The following is a 13284-nucleotide window of genomic DNA, read 5'->3' on the forward strand; positions in this document are numbered from 1 at the left end:
GCAAGTGGTCTGTGCTGCCAGTGCAGAGCCCAACTGATTATATACCTTTAAATTTTTGAAGGGAGAGGGATAGAGACAAAGTTAAGTTTTTAAGGAACTTTAAAGCAAGTCTTTCAGGACCTTGGGGGGATAGCTGCTGTTACTTGTAGTCTTTAAGAAAACATAAACATTAAGGTACTTAGGCAGCCATGAGTCCCTTGAAGAAGGTCACGCTCTGCATGGTTCAAACTAAATTGCAAAGCTATAGTAATCAAAACAGTACAGTATTGGCATAAAAACTAACATATAGATCAAGGGAACAGAGAGTCAGAAATAAACCCATGCATATGGTCAGTGGATTAATTAATTAGTTGTTTGTTTACAATGGAAAGTTTTTTTGCTTAGTACACCAAACATGATGCAAACACTGTCATGACACACATACAGAATATGCAGAACAATATCAAACAGTAGTTTAAATGAAGGGAAACCTTTTTATTGTTATAAAAATGTACTCCCAAGAATCTTTTCTTCAGTTAATTTAACGGTGCATTTCAATAAAATAAAGCATAATGGATTAAGTGGAAGTTAGCTTGTGAATTATTCTTAAAGGTAAAACTCCAATTCTATCAATCATGCCAGTGAAACTAGAACTAAAAATTTCCAAATAAGTGCAAAAGGAGAAGAAGGAGTTAGTTACCTTTTATGCTTGAACAGTCCAGAGGGAAATGGCTCTGTTACAAATACAACAGGCAACCCGTTAAGATGGACTGATCTAGAACAGAGTGTTGTATGGATTTTCAGTCTCAAATTGTGCTAAATGCTCATCATCGGTATGGTATGTTTTGGTCTATATGGATTAATGCCAAGACAGATCCCAATTTGTTACAGAAAGTTGGATTACTGTTGATTTTTGTTTTGTTTTGTTTTTTTAAATATGTATACTTTAAAAAGCCAGATATACTTCCACATGCAAAGGCAGGTTTTTCCTGGGAGGAATTACTGCAGGAAGTAGTCCAAGGTATGAAGGGTAACATGAGGCTCTCCACCATGAGGTAGTGGGTCAAACTGAAGGAAGGAGTATTTTATTTTTTAATTATTATTATTATCATTTTAGGTAAAGAAGGAACATTTTGAAGTGTCATCTAATCCCATGATAGCGGCCTCGTTCCCACAAGTCTTACAGTAGTTGGGTGCACTGAAAATGGTAAGCACATTTTGATCATGACACCAATTGTATCCTCCCATTATAAGTTGGTGAGCTGGAGAAACCAGGGTAAGACCACTGGCATGATTACATGTTTCAGAATGTCCAAATGTGTAGCTAGTACCCCGTGATGAAATGCCCCACCCACTAGGATCATCTGAATCTGGCCAAAACAGATCACACTTTGGGTCCTCACGTGGAACTTCTTGTAAACGATCCTAGGCTCTTATATGATCCAGTGTTATCTATGGGTGGAGAGATGCCATGCTGTAGAGGCAAAATATATGTCCATCTACTAAAGCTTTAAGTGGAAGGTAATCAACTAGATCTGTAAAATATGTCCAAACATTGGTATTTGCATACTTTCATAGACATTCGTCATAAAAGCCTTATAATTGGGTAATTTGTCAGCTTTCTTGTTTTCCTTGCAATATTATAATGTGTTCTGGGTAGTGCATCTGTTTTTTTTTCAATATATGAAATTTATTGTCAAATTGGTTTCCATACAACACCCAGTTGGGTAATGCATCTTTAATGCCACAAGAAGAGTCACACTCTCCACTGAGTAGGAGCCTCTGTCTACATAGTCCTCCTTGAATAGATCATTTGTATCTGGTGATTTTCCACCAATTCCATAAGATCAAGGAACTGACAATGCACATTTCTACACAGAAACCGGACAGCGAACTTCTTGCACATTTGATTCTTTTGCTAAAATTTCCTTAGCCTTTTGGCACAGCGTCTGCACTTGGTTCTGGTTAAGCTGTTTCCACTCATTCAGCTGCTCGACCCATTAGTCCATCTCCTTGGTGAACGCCTTGTTGTCAAGGAGATCCTGATCCCCTTCCCCACCACCTCCTGCCCTCTCCCTGCCCCTACCTTCTCATGCTTGTGTGGAGCTCCCAGGAGAAGAAAGAACCAGACAGCTGGCTGCTGGGCCCCTCACCCCACCCCAGGTCAGCTGTCGGTGAGGGCTCTGGCCCAGAGGAGTCCTCAGCCTGCCCTTGGCTTCCAGGTTGCATGCATGGGAGTCAGTGAAGGGTGAAGGGTGTGGGGAGGTTGGAGTGTGGCTCAGGTGGGTGTGGGCGCAGTGTCCAGCAGAGGCTAACTACTTGCTACCTCCTCCTTTCCCCCAGCCTCTCAGGGCTCTCTCAGCCCTTTTCTCACTCTTTCTATCCCCTCTTCCTCTGGCCAATTAATTTATGACAAAGGAGCAAAGAATGTACAATAGAGGAAAGAATAATTTCTCCAAAAAATTGTATTGGGAACACTGGACAGCCACATGTGAAAGAATGAAACTGACCACTATCTTCACTACCCACAAAAAATAAAGTAAAAATGGATTAAATACTTGAAATAGGATGTAAAACCAGAAAAGAAAATGTAAATCAAAATCATAGGATGTAAAACCAGAAAACTTAGACTAGAAAGCTTCTGCACGCAAAGGAAACCATCAGCAACATCAACAAACGCAATCTACAGAGTGGGATAAAATATTTGAAAATCATATATCTGATAAGGTGTTACCATCCAAAATATATCAAGAACTCATTCAACTCAGAAGAAGGAGGAGGAGAAGGATGGGGAGGAGGGGGAGGGGGAGGGGAAACCCCAAACAACACAAGTAAAAAATGGGCAGAGGAAGTGAACATATGTTTTTTCCAAAGAAGACATACAAATGACCAACAGGTACATGAAAAGCTGCTCAACATCACTAATAATCAGGGGAATGCACACGAAAACTGCAATGAGCTACCACCTCATACTTGTTACGTGGCTATTACCAAAAAGACCAGAAATAAGTGTTGGCGTGGATGTGGAGAAAAGGGAACCCTGTGCACTGTTGTAAATTGATGCAGCCACTATGAGAAAGATTATGGGGTTTTCTTAAAAACTTGGAAAAGTAGAACTACCAAAGAAAGTCTGCTGGAAGAATTCCCTCTTGAGTGCAGAAAGTCTGCCTTTATGAAGGGCAATCTGCTTTACTCAAAATCTGCCAATCTAAAAGTAAATTTGATCCAAAAACATTCTCACAGAAATATCTAGAATAATGTTTGATCCAATATCTGGGCACTGTGACCCACCCAAGTTGATACATGAAATTAATCATCACATGCATTATTGGCAAAATTATTGTTTTGTTTCTAACGTTTTGCCTTGAAACAATTTACCAGTAATAAGCCTAATGATTGTTTTTGATACCTTTTGATTTTGAATCCAAAATTCTTTATTTTATGTAATAATTGTGATGAGATTTTTTTGCTGGACTGGTATATTAACGCTGGAGTGAATTACTTCCATTAAGCGTCTAATGAGTTGAAAGTCTTCTCTTTTCCCTCAGCACACTAGAGATGAATAAACCAGTATCTAAGATATCACATATTTTACATTAAACATTCCTAACTTCTCATTTTCCTTCAAGAATGCAATGTGAGTTGTGAAAAAGACCTCAAGTCAATTGGTAGAGATTAGGACGTACAAGTTCAACCCATCATCGTTGATAGCCATCATGATTCCATAGAGAAGTTAGTGAATGAGGATGTGAGAAGTCTGAATTCTGGCTCTGGTTGTATCTTCAATTAGCTGTGGGATGTCAGGAGATGAGAAAAAAAGGCTCAGGTTCAAGGCTCACCTCTGGTACTTTTGGTTGTTTGCCCCTGAAAGGTAAACTTAGCATTGTGCTTAGCCAGGCTTGCTTTCTCCGTGAAATGGAGAGTATAAGAAAACTGTGTTTCTCACAAGGTCATTTAGATAATTAAATGAAGGAGTCTTATAGAAGATGAGTGCATTTCATAACAGATTACTAACTGAAGGACTTAGTTGTATGAAAGGGTAATTAGGTGTAGAAGTGTGTTAAAATCCAATCCCATTCTGGTCCAAATCTTTGGCTGAGAGATCACTCATCTGCTTCTTATCTCCAGTTTTGTATCTCTGAAAAGAGGATCATGATCTCATAAGTTTATTCCAAGAAAAGTCTAAGAAATTTGTGATAGGCCAGCACAGATATTATATAATATACTCTTATGAAATTATGTAATAATATCATTAATCTGGGAAGTAAGAAATTTTTAAAAACTGTAAAGACTGATATTTGTGTGATGTTTTGTAGTTTGTAAAGCACTGCTACATTCATGATCTCATTTGAACCTCACACCACCCCCACACAGTAGTATTTTTGAACCCACTTAATCAAGGAAGAACCTTGGGCTCAGAGACAAAAGTATGTGACTTTCTCAAAGGTTAGTGAGGGGCAGAGGTGAGATTTGATGGAATCAGGGTCTGAATTGAAGGCTCATGATTCAGTTCATCATCCCCTTTCTCATTGCGATTCAAGTTGGTAGACTAGGGCCCTGGAAGGCCCGTAGGCAAGGAAAAAGTCAGAAAACCTAAGTCTCAAAGCAGTGAAAGGAAGGGGCTAAAAAATTTTAATAAGATCACAAGCTATTGTTTTATGTACTATGATTTGGGATACCTTTTTTTTCAGCATTACTGTGGAAATAGCCTACTGACAAAGACGAGTAACTACTATACCTAGTTCAACATTCAGCTGAGGCTTTATTTTCTCTAGGAAGATTTTTTGGAGACCCACCTTGGCCAAGGGTCTCTCTCTTCTGCTGTCCCACAGAACCCTAAGCAGACCTTCAGCTCTGCACTTAATGTATTATCATGAACTTGTGTCTGTATAAGTCTGCCTTTTCCACCAAACTCTAAGCTCCTTGATGAAAACAGTACTGAAAAGATGAAAAGACTGTCACTGGTTTCTAGGACTTAGCAAAGTGTCTTGCCTCAGCTAAAATCATTTTTATTTTAAATTTTTTATTTTTAATGTTCATTAATTTTTGAGAGAGAGAGAGAGAGAGAGCAAGAGCGAGACAGAGAGTGGGAGAGAGCATGTGCATGAGCGGGGGAGGGGCAGAGAGGGAGGGAGACACAGAATCTGAAACAGGCTCCAGGCTCTGAGCTGTCAGGACAGAACCTGACATGAGGCTTGAACTCACGACCTGAGCCAAAGCTGGACACTTAACAGACTGAGCCACTCACGTGCCTCTCAACTAAAATCTTAATACATGTTTTAAGTAAATCAAGTAAATATTTGTTGTCTGTATAAATGAATAAACCTTAAATGTATTACCCTATTAGATGAATTGTATTTCTGCTATCAAGATACCTTTTTTAAACCATCGAGCATATATAGAAAATATAAGGGATGAGTAATCGTATGAATCTTGACCAGAAGTGTCCATCAGATTGTTAATTATACCCCACATATTTTAGAGGCTCTAGGACTTCAGTCCTGAGGAATACTTAGATGGTAAGCTTCCTCGACTTTGCTCCAAATGTCTGACCGAAATTTGATTATATATTTCCTTAAACCAATTTTACATCGTAACTTGCTGTTTCTTAGCAGATGTTATTGGTGTTTATTGCATGATATATTGGGGTTACAGCGTTATTTAAAAGCGTTATCTTAGTTTGACTCCAATCCTTCCCTTGTTTATTTGCAAAGACAGCGTTCTGCTGATAAAGTAGTACTTCCTGCATGTAGTTATAAGGTCCTGGTGATTTCATAATTTGCTTATTTTATCCACCACATTAGCCACTAATGATGCCTGGGGGCACCACTCATGCTTGGTCTAAAACTCAATTTAGTCCATAACAGCAGTTATGAATATCGGCTGTTGTTAGGGTCACATGAATGAAATAGCCCCCTTTAGCTCAGGAGAATTATTAAAGGAAATCGCTAACTCTTAAGCGACATTGTCTACAATGTATTAATTTGTCTCAATATATGAGTGCCAATCTTCCAGGCTAATTTATGTGATTGTATTTTAATGTATGCACATTTAACATGTTGCCCACGTTGCTGTCAATTCAGTAGTTACTGTAGTATAGAAGAAGCTTTAAAAATAATTGAATCAGAAGACTTGTCCTCTCAAGACTAATCTGATACATGGCTTAAAGCTACTTGATTGGGAAGAATTTATCTTTAGTTCTATTTCAGACCTTCAATTACACGATGTGATTTTTCATTCTTGGGCAATATCTAAAGTCAGTCCATCATTGGTTTCCTTCTGGAAAGCATAATGCTTTTCTGAAGAGATTAAAAAATTTTTTTTAACCTTTATTATTTTTGAGAGACAGAGAAAGAGAGTGAGCAGGGGAAGGGCAGAGAGAAAGAGCTACCGAATTCAAAGCAGACTCCAGCCTCCAAGCTGTCAACACAGAGCCCCACCACGGGGCTCAAACCCACAAACCTTGAGATCATGACCTGAGCTGAAGTTGGACGCTCAGCTAAGTGAGCCACCCAGGTGCCCCTGAAGAGAGTTTTTAAAGAGTTTTTCTGATGTTTGTAGTGTGTGTCTTTCCTTTACACATTACTATAGACTGCAAAATCGTGTAGACTGCTGTAGCTTCAAAATAGCACAGTTCTGGGGCACCTGAGTGGCTCCATTGGTAAAGTGTCCGACTCTGGTTTCTGGCTCAGGTCATGATCTCATGGTTCGTGAACTCAAGCCCTGCGGTCAGGCTCTGCACTGACAGTGTGGAGTTGCTTGGGATTGTCTCTCTCCCTATCTCTCTGCTCGTACCTCCCCTCAAAAAAAATTTAAAAAGAAATAGCACAGTTCCCCTCCTTCCATCGTACACTGCTCACTCATCTCTACATCTTGTGGATTTTTGTCTTCTAAGCATTTCTTCCATTTCTTCCTTCAACTTTATCCCTGATACAGCTGGCACAGTTCAAATTAATCACCTTTTACTGGCAGTAATCTTTCACCTGATTTTTTGTGACAGACTCTTAATTTATACTCACTCCTTTGTGAGTTCATCACCATTCCTGTGCCCAGTGGCTACCACCAGCTCCCTCAACTCCACTCTTCCTCTTCTGAAACCTTGTTCAGTTATCATACTAAGGAGCATCCTGTATACCCCAAGTTGAATTGGGTGTCCCCCTTGGTTCCCATAAGACCTTGTGCTATGGATGTTATTTGTAGGCACCTAAGAATCGTCAAATGCTCTCTGGCTCCCCACTGTTACCTCCTTGAAGATAGGATCCCTACAATCCACTTTTAACATCCCCAGCATGACTTTTTATGTTGTTGAGTTCTGTCAAGAGCCTCTCATGGAACTGAGATCATACTACCTGACTTCTTACATGTTTTCATCTCAGTGCTGCTGTAAGTGAAGGTGAGGTGGAAACTGCTTTCTTTTAAAAGCCACTTTAAGATTGGACAACTGTACATGAAATGCATTCTCATGATGTAAAACAAATATTTCTTGGAAATCAAATATTTATGCTTTAACTATCAATGTGCATATGTACTTATGACATATGTCATCATGTCACTCAGAAAACATTAGTATTTCAATGTATGATCAAATACATACAACACACAAGGAAAAATTAGAGTTATACCTATATATTTTTTAAAGTAGGCTTCATGCCCAACATGGAGCCCAATGCGTTGCTTGAACTCATAACCCAAGATCAAGACCTGAGCTGAGATCAAGAGTCGGACACTCAATCGACTGAGCCACCGAGGTGCCCCAGAATGATACCCACTCTTAACTTCACCAGATTTGCATATGAAACATTGACTGAGTATTTCTCCTGTTCCCCCCATTGTAAAAATTAAATCCATAATTGGGTAAATTAGACAAGCTTCTTCAAATACTCTTAGTTTGTAATATGGCTATTTTTCATTTTGTCCTGAACTGAACAACATAACCTTTCCCTATTTGATATCATCATCACCTATCTACCATTTCTTCACCTAAAGCCATATGAATATATATAAAAAAAAATCTTTCCAGGGGCATCCAGGTGGCTCAGTCGGTTGAGCATCCGACTTCAGCTCAGGTCATGATCTCACAGTTGACGAGTTTGAGCCCTGCGTCGGGCTCTGTGCTGACAGCTCAGAGCCTGGAGTCTGCTTCGGATTCTGTGTCTCCCTCTCTCTCTGCCTCTCCCCCGCTCATGCTCTGTTTCAAAAATAAAGATAAACATTAAAAAAACTCTTTCCATACTCGTTCCATACTTCTTCCAGAGTGATGAACTAAAACATTCCAGTTGTGTCTCAACTTTACTTAAATGCTTTCAGTCACTCCCCTTTGTCTGTAGGATACAGTTTCTATTTTTGGTCTGGCATTACTTCAAATTTCACTTCCTGTCATTCTGTTGCTCAAGCCTCACTTGTGCTATGGGAAATGTGACCCACTCATGCTCTGCTCTGGCCATGCTACGCACTGTCACATGTTCCCTGCAGCTCACTTGCTCTTCTCTGTCCAGAAAGTCCTTCCCCAGGCCTCTTTCTGGGAAAGTGCTTTGTTCATTCAAGATCTGGTCCAGCCTGTGATGTTACCTCACTTATCCCCTGCAGAGTAAATGTATGCAGTTTCCGTTAGCCTTCTCATTTTATTACAGTTATGTATATTTCTGCTTTCCCAGGTCATTTGGGAGCCCCGCAACTGCAGTGAAATGCCTTGTTTGAAAATTCCAATACTTAACAAAGATAACTGCTGGTAGCAGATATTCAATAAATACTTGTAGACTTGAGTTGCCTCACTCAATGTAACATCTTGAGATACACACACACACACACACATATATGTATATACATACATATATATGTATATACATACATATGTATATATGCAAAAGGGTTCATCTTTCCACATCCTCAACTACATCTGTCATTGCCTGAGTTATTTATTTTAGCCATTCTGACAGGTATGTGAGGTGTTATCTCATTGTGGTTTTGATTTGTATTTCCCTGGTGATGAGTGATGTTGAGCATTTTTTCATGTATCAGTTGGTCATCTAAATATCTTCTTGGGAACAGGGTCTATTCAGGTCTTTTGTCCATTTCGTCACTGGATTATTTGTTTTTTGGGTGTTGAGTTTGATAAGTTCTTTATAGATTTGGATATTAACTTTTTATCTGATATGTCATTTGCAAATATTATCTCCCATTCCGTCAGTTGCCTTTTAGTTTTGCAGATATTTTCCTTCGCTGTGCAGAAGCTTTTTATTGTGATGAGGTCCCAATAGTTCATTTTTGCTTTTGTTTCCCTTGCCTCTAGAGACATGTTGAATCAGAAGTTGCTGCTTTCTTCTCTAGGATTTTGATGGCTTCCTGTCTTATGTTTAGGTCTTTCCTCGATTGTGAGTTTATTTTTGTGTACGGTATAAAAAAGAGGTTAATTTTTCTGCATGTCACTGTCCAGTTTTCCCAGCACCATTTGCTGAAGAGACTGTGTTTATTCCATTGGATATTCTTTCCTGATTTGTCAAAGATTAGTTGGCCATATGTTTGTGGGTCTATTTCTGGGTTCTGTATTCTGTTCCATTGATCTTAGTGTTTGTTTTTGTGCTACCATTTTATTTTTAAAGTTTATTTGTATTTATTTTGAGAGAGAGAGAGAGAGAGAGAGAGCGAGCAAACAGGGGAAGGACAGAAAGCAAAGGAGACAGAATCCCAAGCAGGCTCTGTGCCATCAGTACAAAGCCAATTGTGGGGCTCCAACTCAGTAACTATGAGATCATGACCTGAGCTGAAGTCAAGAGTCGGATGCCCAACTGACTTGAGCCCCTCAGGAGCCCCAACGTATCTCATTTAATGCATGTAGACACTGTCTTTATGAATGACCATCATGAGAAAGGCTGTGAAGATGAGCAAGTACTTTCCACAGTGACAGTGTTAACTCTTTTTTTTTCTTTTAGAAAGAGAAAGAGAGAGTATGTCTGGGGGGGGGGAGGGAGAGAGAGAACCCTAATCAAGCTCCATGCTCAGAGTGGAGCCCAATGTGGGGCTCCATCCCAGGACTCTGGTATCATGATCTGAGTCAAAATCAAGAGTCAGATACTTAACCGACTGAGCCACCCAGGGAACACAAGAGTAACAGTATTCTAACTCTTGTAACTGTTCCCATTTGGGGTATATATCTGGGTTAGTTCAAATGAGATGGGGAACAGTACATAATCTTTCCTGTATTTGGTGGAGTACAGAACAGTTAGAAGCTGAATTTAAAATACTTTCGGGGCGCCTGGGTGGCTCAGTCGGTTAGGCGGCCAACTTCGGCTTAGGTCATGATCTCGCGGTCCGTGGGTTCGAGCCCTGCATCGGGCTCTGTGCTGACACCTCGGAGCCTGGAGCCTGTTTCAGATTCTGTGTCTCCCTCTCTCTGACCCTCCCCTGTTCATGCTCTGTCTCTCCCTGTCTCAAAAATAAATAAAATGTTAAAAAAAATACTTTCAACCTACACTCTAGCTAGAGTTTAGACCTTATTGAGGTTTTTTTCAGATTTGTGTGGTATAGACAAATACTCCTATCAACTCCGTAGGACTTTGAGGATGTTTGATTAGCAGTAATTCACGGTTATAATTTTCTTAAATCCTTGAGATACTGAGCAAAGGTCAATACTTTTTCGATGAGCATTTTCTACTTCTCTACAAGTTTGTAATTTATGTGTTTCTCTTTTTTGCTTCCACTACATCTACAATAAAGGATGGAATACAACTTTATATAAAATAAGACATGAAAATAAATTTTCCCATTTGGTCAGTGTTTTCAAATTTGGAAGTTACAAATGTAACTTTAGGTTGATATGTAAATATATAGATATTTTCATTTATAACTATCAGATATCTGTGAATGTAAAATTATAAAATTAGATGATGCATATCAATGAAATATTCATATTTGAAAATAAATATTTACATCTGGAATCAGAAGCCAAGGAAAATTGAAAACATAAATACACGTACATTTCTCTTTTGTGGTGCCAGGGGGAAAAAATCATAGGATTGGAAGATTTCAAGCTATTCCTTTAAGGAAACCCATTCATTTTTCAAAGTCAACATATTCTGTCTCTCTTTACTAAGCCATTATCACACACACAAATAAACAAGAAATCAGTTGGCATATGGAAACTGAAATTCATTTAAATTACACTGGATAATTCAACAAACAGGAGAAGGAACATCTGGGGCATCTGGGGCACCTGGGTGGCTCGGTCAGTTGAGCATCCAACTCTTGGTTTCAGCTCAAGTCATGATCTTATGGTTCATGAGTTTGAGCTCCACATCGGGCTCTGTGTGGGCAGCATGAGCCTGCTTGGGATCCTCTCTCTCCTTCTCTCTCTGTCCCTCCCCTGCTCACGCACTCTGTCTCTGTCTCTAAACAAAAAAACAAACAAACAAACACACAAACTTATTTTTAAAAAAACCCTGCAGAGTCTGTCTCTTCAGGTCAGCGGGTGACAAAAATCTACACAAAATGATCCCTCTTCATCCATCCAGCTTATCACGATTTTATGAGCTATGTAGCTTTTGAAGAAGCTTAGCAAGTTCTTTGTGTGTAAGAAGAATGACTTTTTGCCAGTCAAGTGATGAGTCGTAGGATTTTCTTTTTGCTACTCAGAGCATGGTCTGAGCAATAGGAGAGTTCCTTGTGAATCTTCCAAACTTCCACAGCCTCAACCACCTGCTGTCTGTGTATAGATGCTTCGGAGTTGTCAGAGACAAGGTTACCAGAAACCCTGAATTAACATTTGCAGAAAAGGAGCCTTAGCAATAGCAAGAAAGGGCAATGGGAACTTAATAAGAATGCAAGCTGCATTTTTAATAGCCCCTTGTACTTGCAGTTTTTATACAGTGAACTTTTGACTGAGATGAATACATGTAGGAAAGACCACGGGGAAAAATTCATTAGAATTTAAACACTTTTGATTGGGCACCTGGGTGGCTCAGTCGGTTAAGCCTCTGACTCTTGATTTCTGCTCAGGTCATGATCTATGTGGTTCCTGAGCTTGAGCCCTGTGTCAGGCTACATGATGACAGTGCAGAACCTGCTTGGGATTCTCTCTCTCTCTCCTGCGGCCCCTTCCCCACTTGTGTGCACTCTCTCCCTCTCTCTCTCAAATAAAAAAAAATAAACTTAAACAAAATTAAACCCTTTTGAGGTTGACTTACTTGCACTTCTTTGCTTAACCTTAGACTCTTATTTGACTGATTACAGTGTGCCTCCCAGATCAGTTCAAATTGTCCGACAAAGTTTACTTTGCTTTCTCTCAATTAAAAAGTGGTAGCTTCCATCAAGGGGAAACCAGACTCTAATTAACCTAATTAAGTGGCTTGCCCAAAGCCAACACTTACTGAGCTGAGGTTTGAACTCTGCACCAATTAACTTTTTACTGCTAAACATTATTTTTTGATAGTTGCACTCTGAGTTGAGGAAATACCATTAATATATATAGTTTAGCCAAACACAAAAGAATCAACTTTAAAGGAAAACCTTCTTTTCAAGTTTCTGATTATTTGGTCAATTCTCCTTATTCATCAGAGTCACATTATTCTCTTGATTTCTCTCTTCTCTGTGTTTCGTCACTAATTTTCATCATGCTCAGGACTTCTAGTTTACAGAGTGCATTTTTCGTCCTGGCGAGAGGAGGTTGCAAAGTGGGATTAGGGGTTCACACAGGTGACAAGAAGGCAGAGAAAGCCTTGGAAGTGGAATCATTAAAAGTCCATGTTCAAATGTTGAAGTTTAATGTAATAAGAGTTAGCTTTAATCAAAGGCATTCTTGCAGGAGGGGCTTATGCCGTCTCCTCTCTGGATGGGAGCATGAATTTTTTTAAATGTCCCTACTGTGCACATAAAGCATTAAAGAGCCATAGCAGCTAGATAGGATGCTGATTTGTTGCTTCTAGTGTCATATCCTCTGGTCCTACTGTTTATGTTTTTTTATTACTACGTAATGTTTGCAGGTGTTTGTCTTTGATAGTTAATGCTTCTCTATATCCCTTATTGTTCTTTTTTTTTAATATTTTAATTTTTAAGTAATCTCTGCACCCAATGTGAGGCTCAGACTTACAACCTTGAGATCAAGAGTCACATACTCCATAGGGTGAGCCAGTGAGGCACCGCTCCCCTGTCGTTCTTAACATAGTATGTTACACATAGTATGAACAGGTATGGATCAAAATAATTAAGTTGGGTCTCCTGGGTCGTTGTTTCTTTGTACTTTTTCTGTGGACCTTTGCAAGCATTACAAGAATGGTAGTTACATCTAGATCGCAAATATCTTAGGAGTCCTGT

General features: G+C 39.4%; 1 pseudogene; it reads right to left on the reverse strand.

The window, feature by feature from the left end:
- Positions 1-978: 978 nt before the first annotated feature.
- On the reverse strand, positions 979-2297 carry LOC122486030 (annotated as a pseudogene).
- Between the last annotated feature and the right edge of the window lie 10987 nt (positions 2298-13284).

This window comes from Prionailurus bengalensis, chromosome E1 (genome assembly GCF_016509475.1).
Source record: "Prionailurus bengalensis isolate Pbe53 chromosome E1, Fcat_Pben_1.1_paternal_pri, whole genome shotgun sequence".
Lineage (NCBI taxonomy): Eukaryota > Metazoa > Chordata > Mammalia > Carnivora > Felidae > Prionailurus > Prionailurus bengalensis.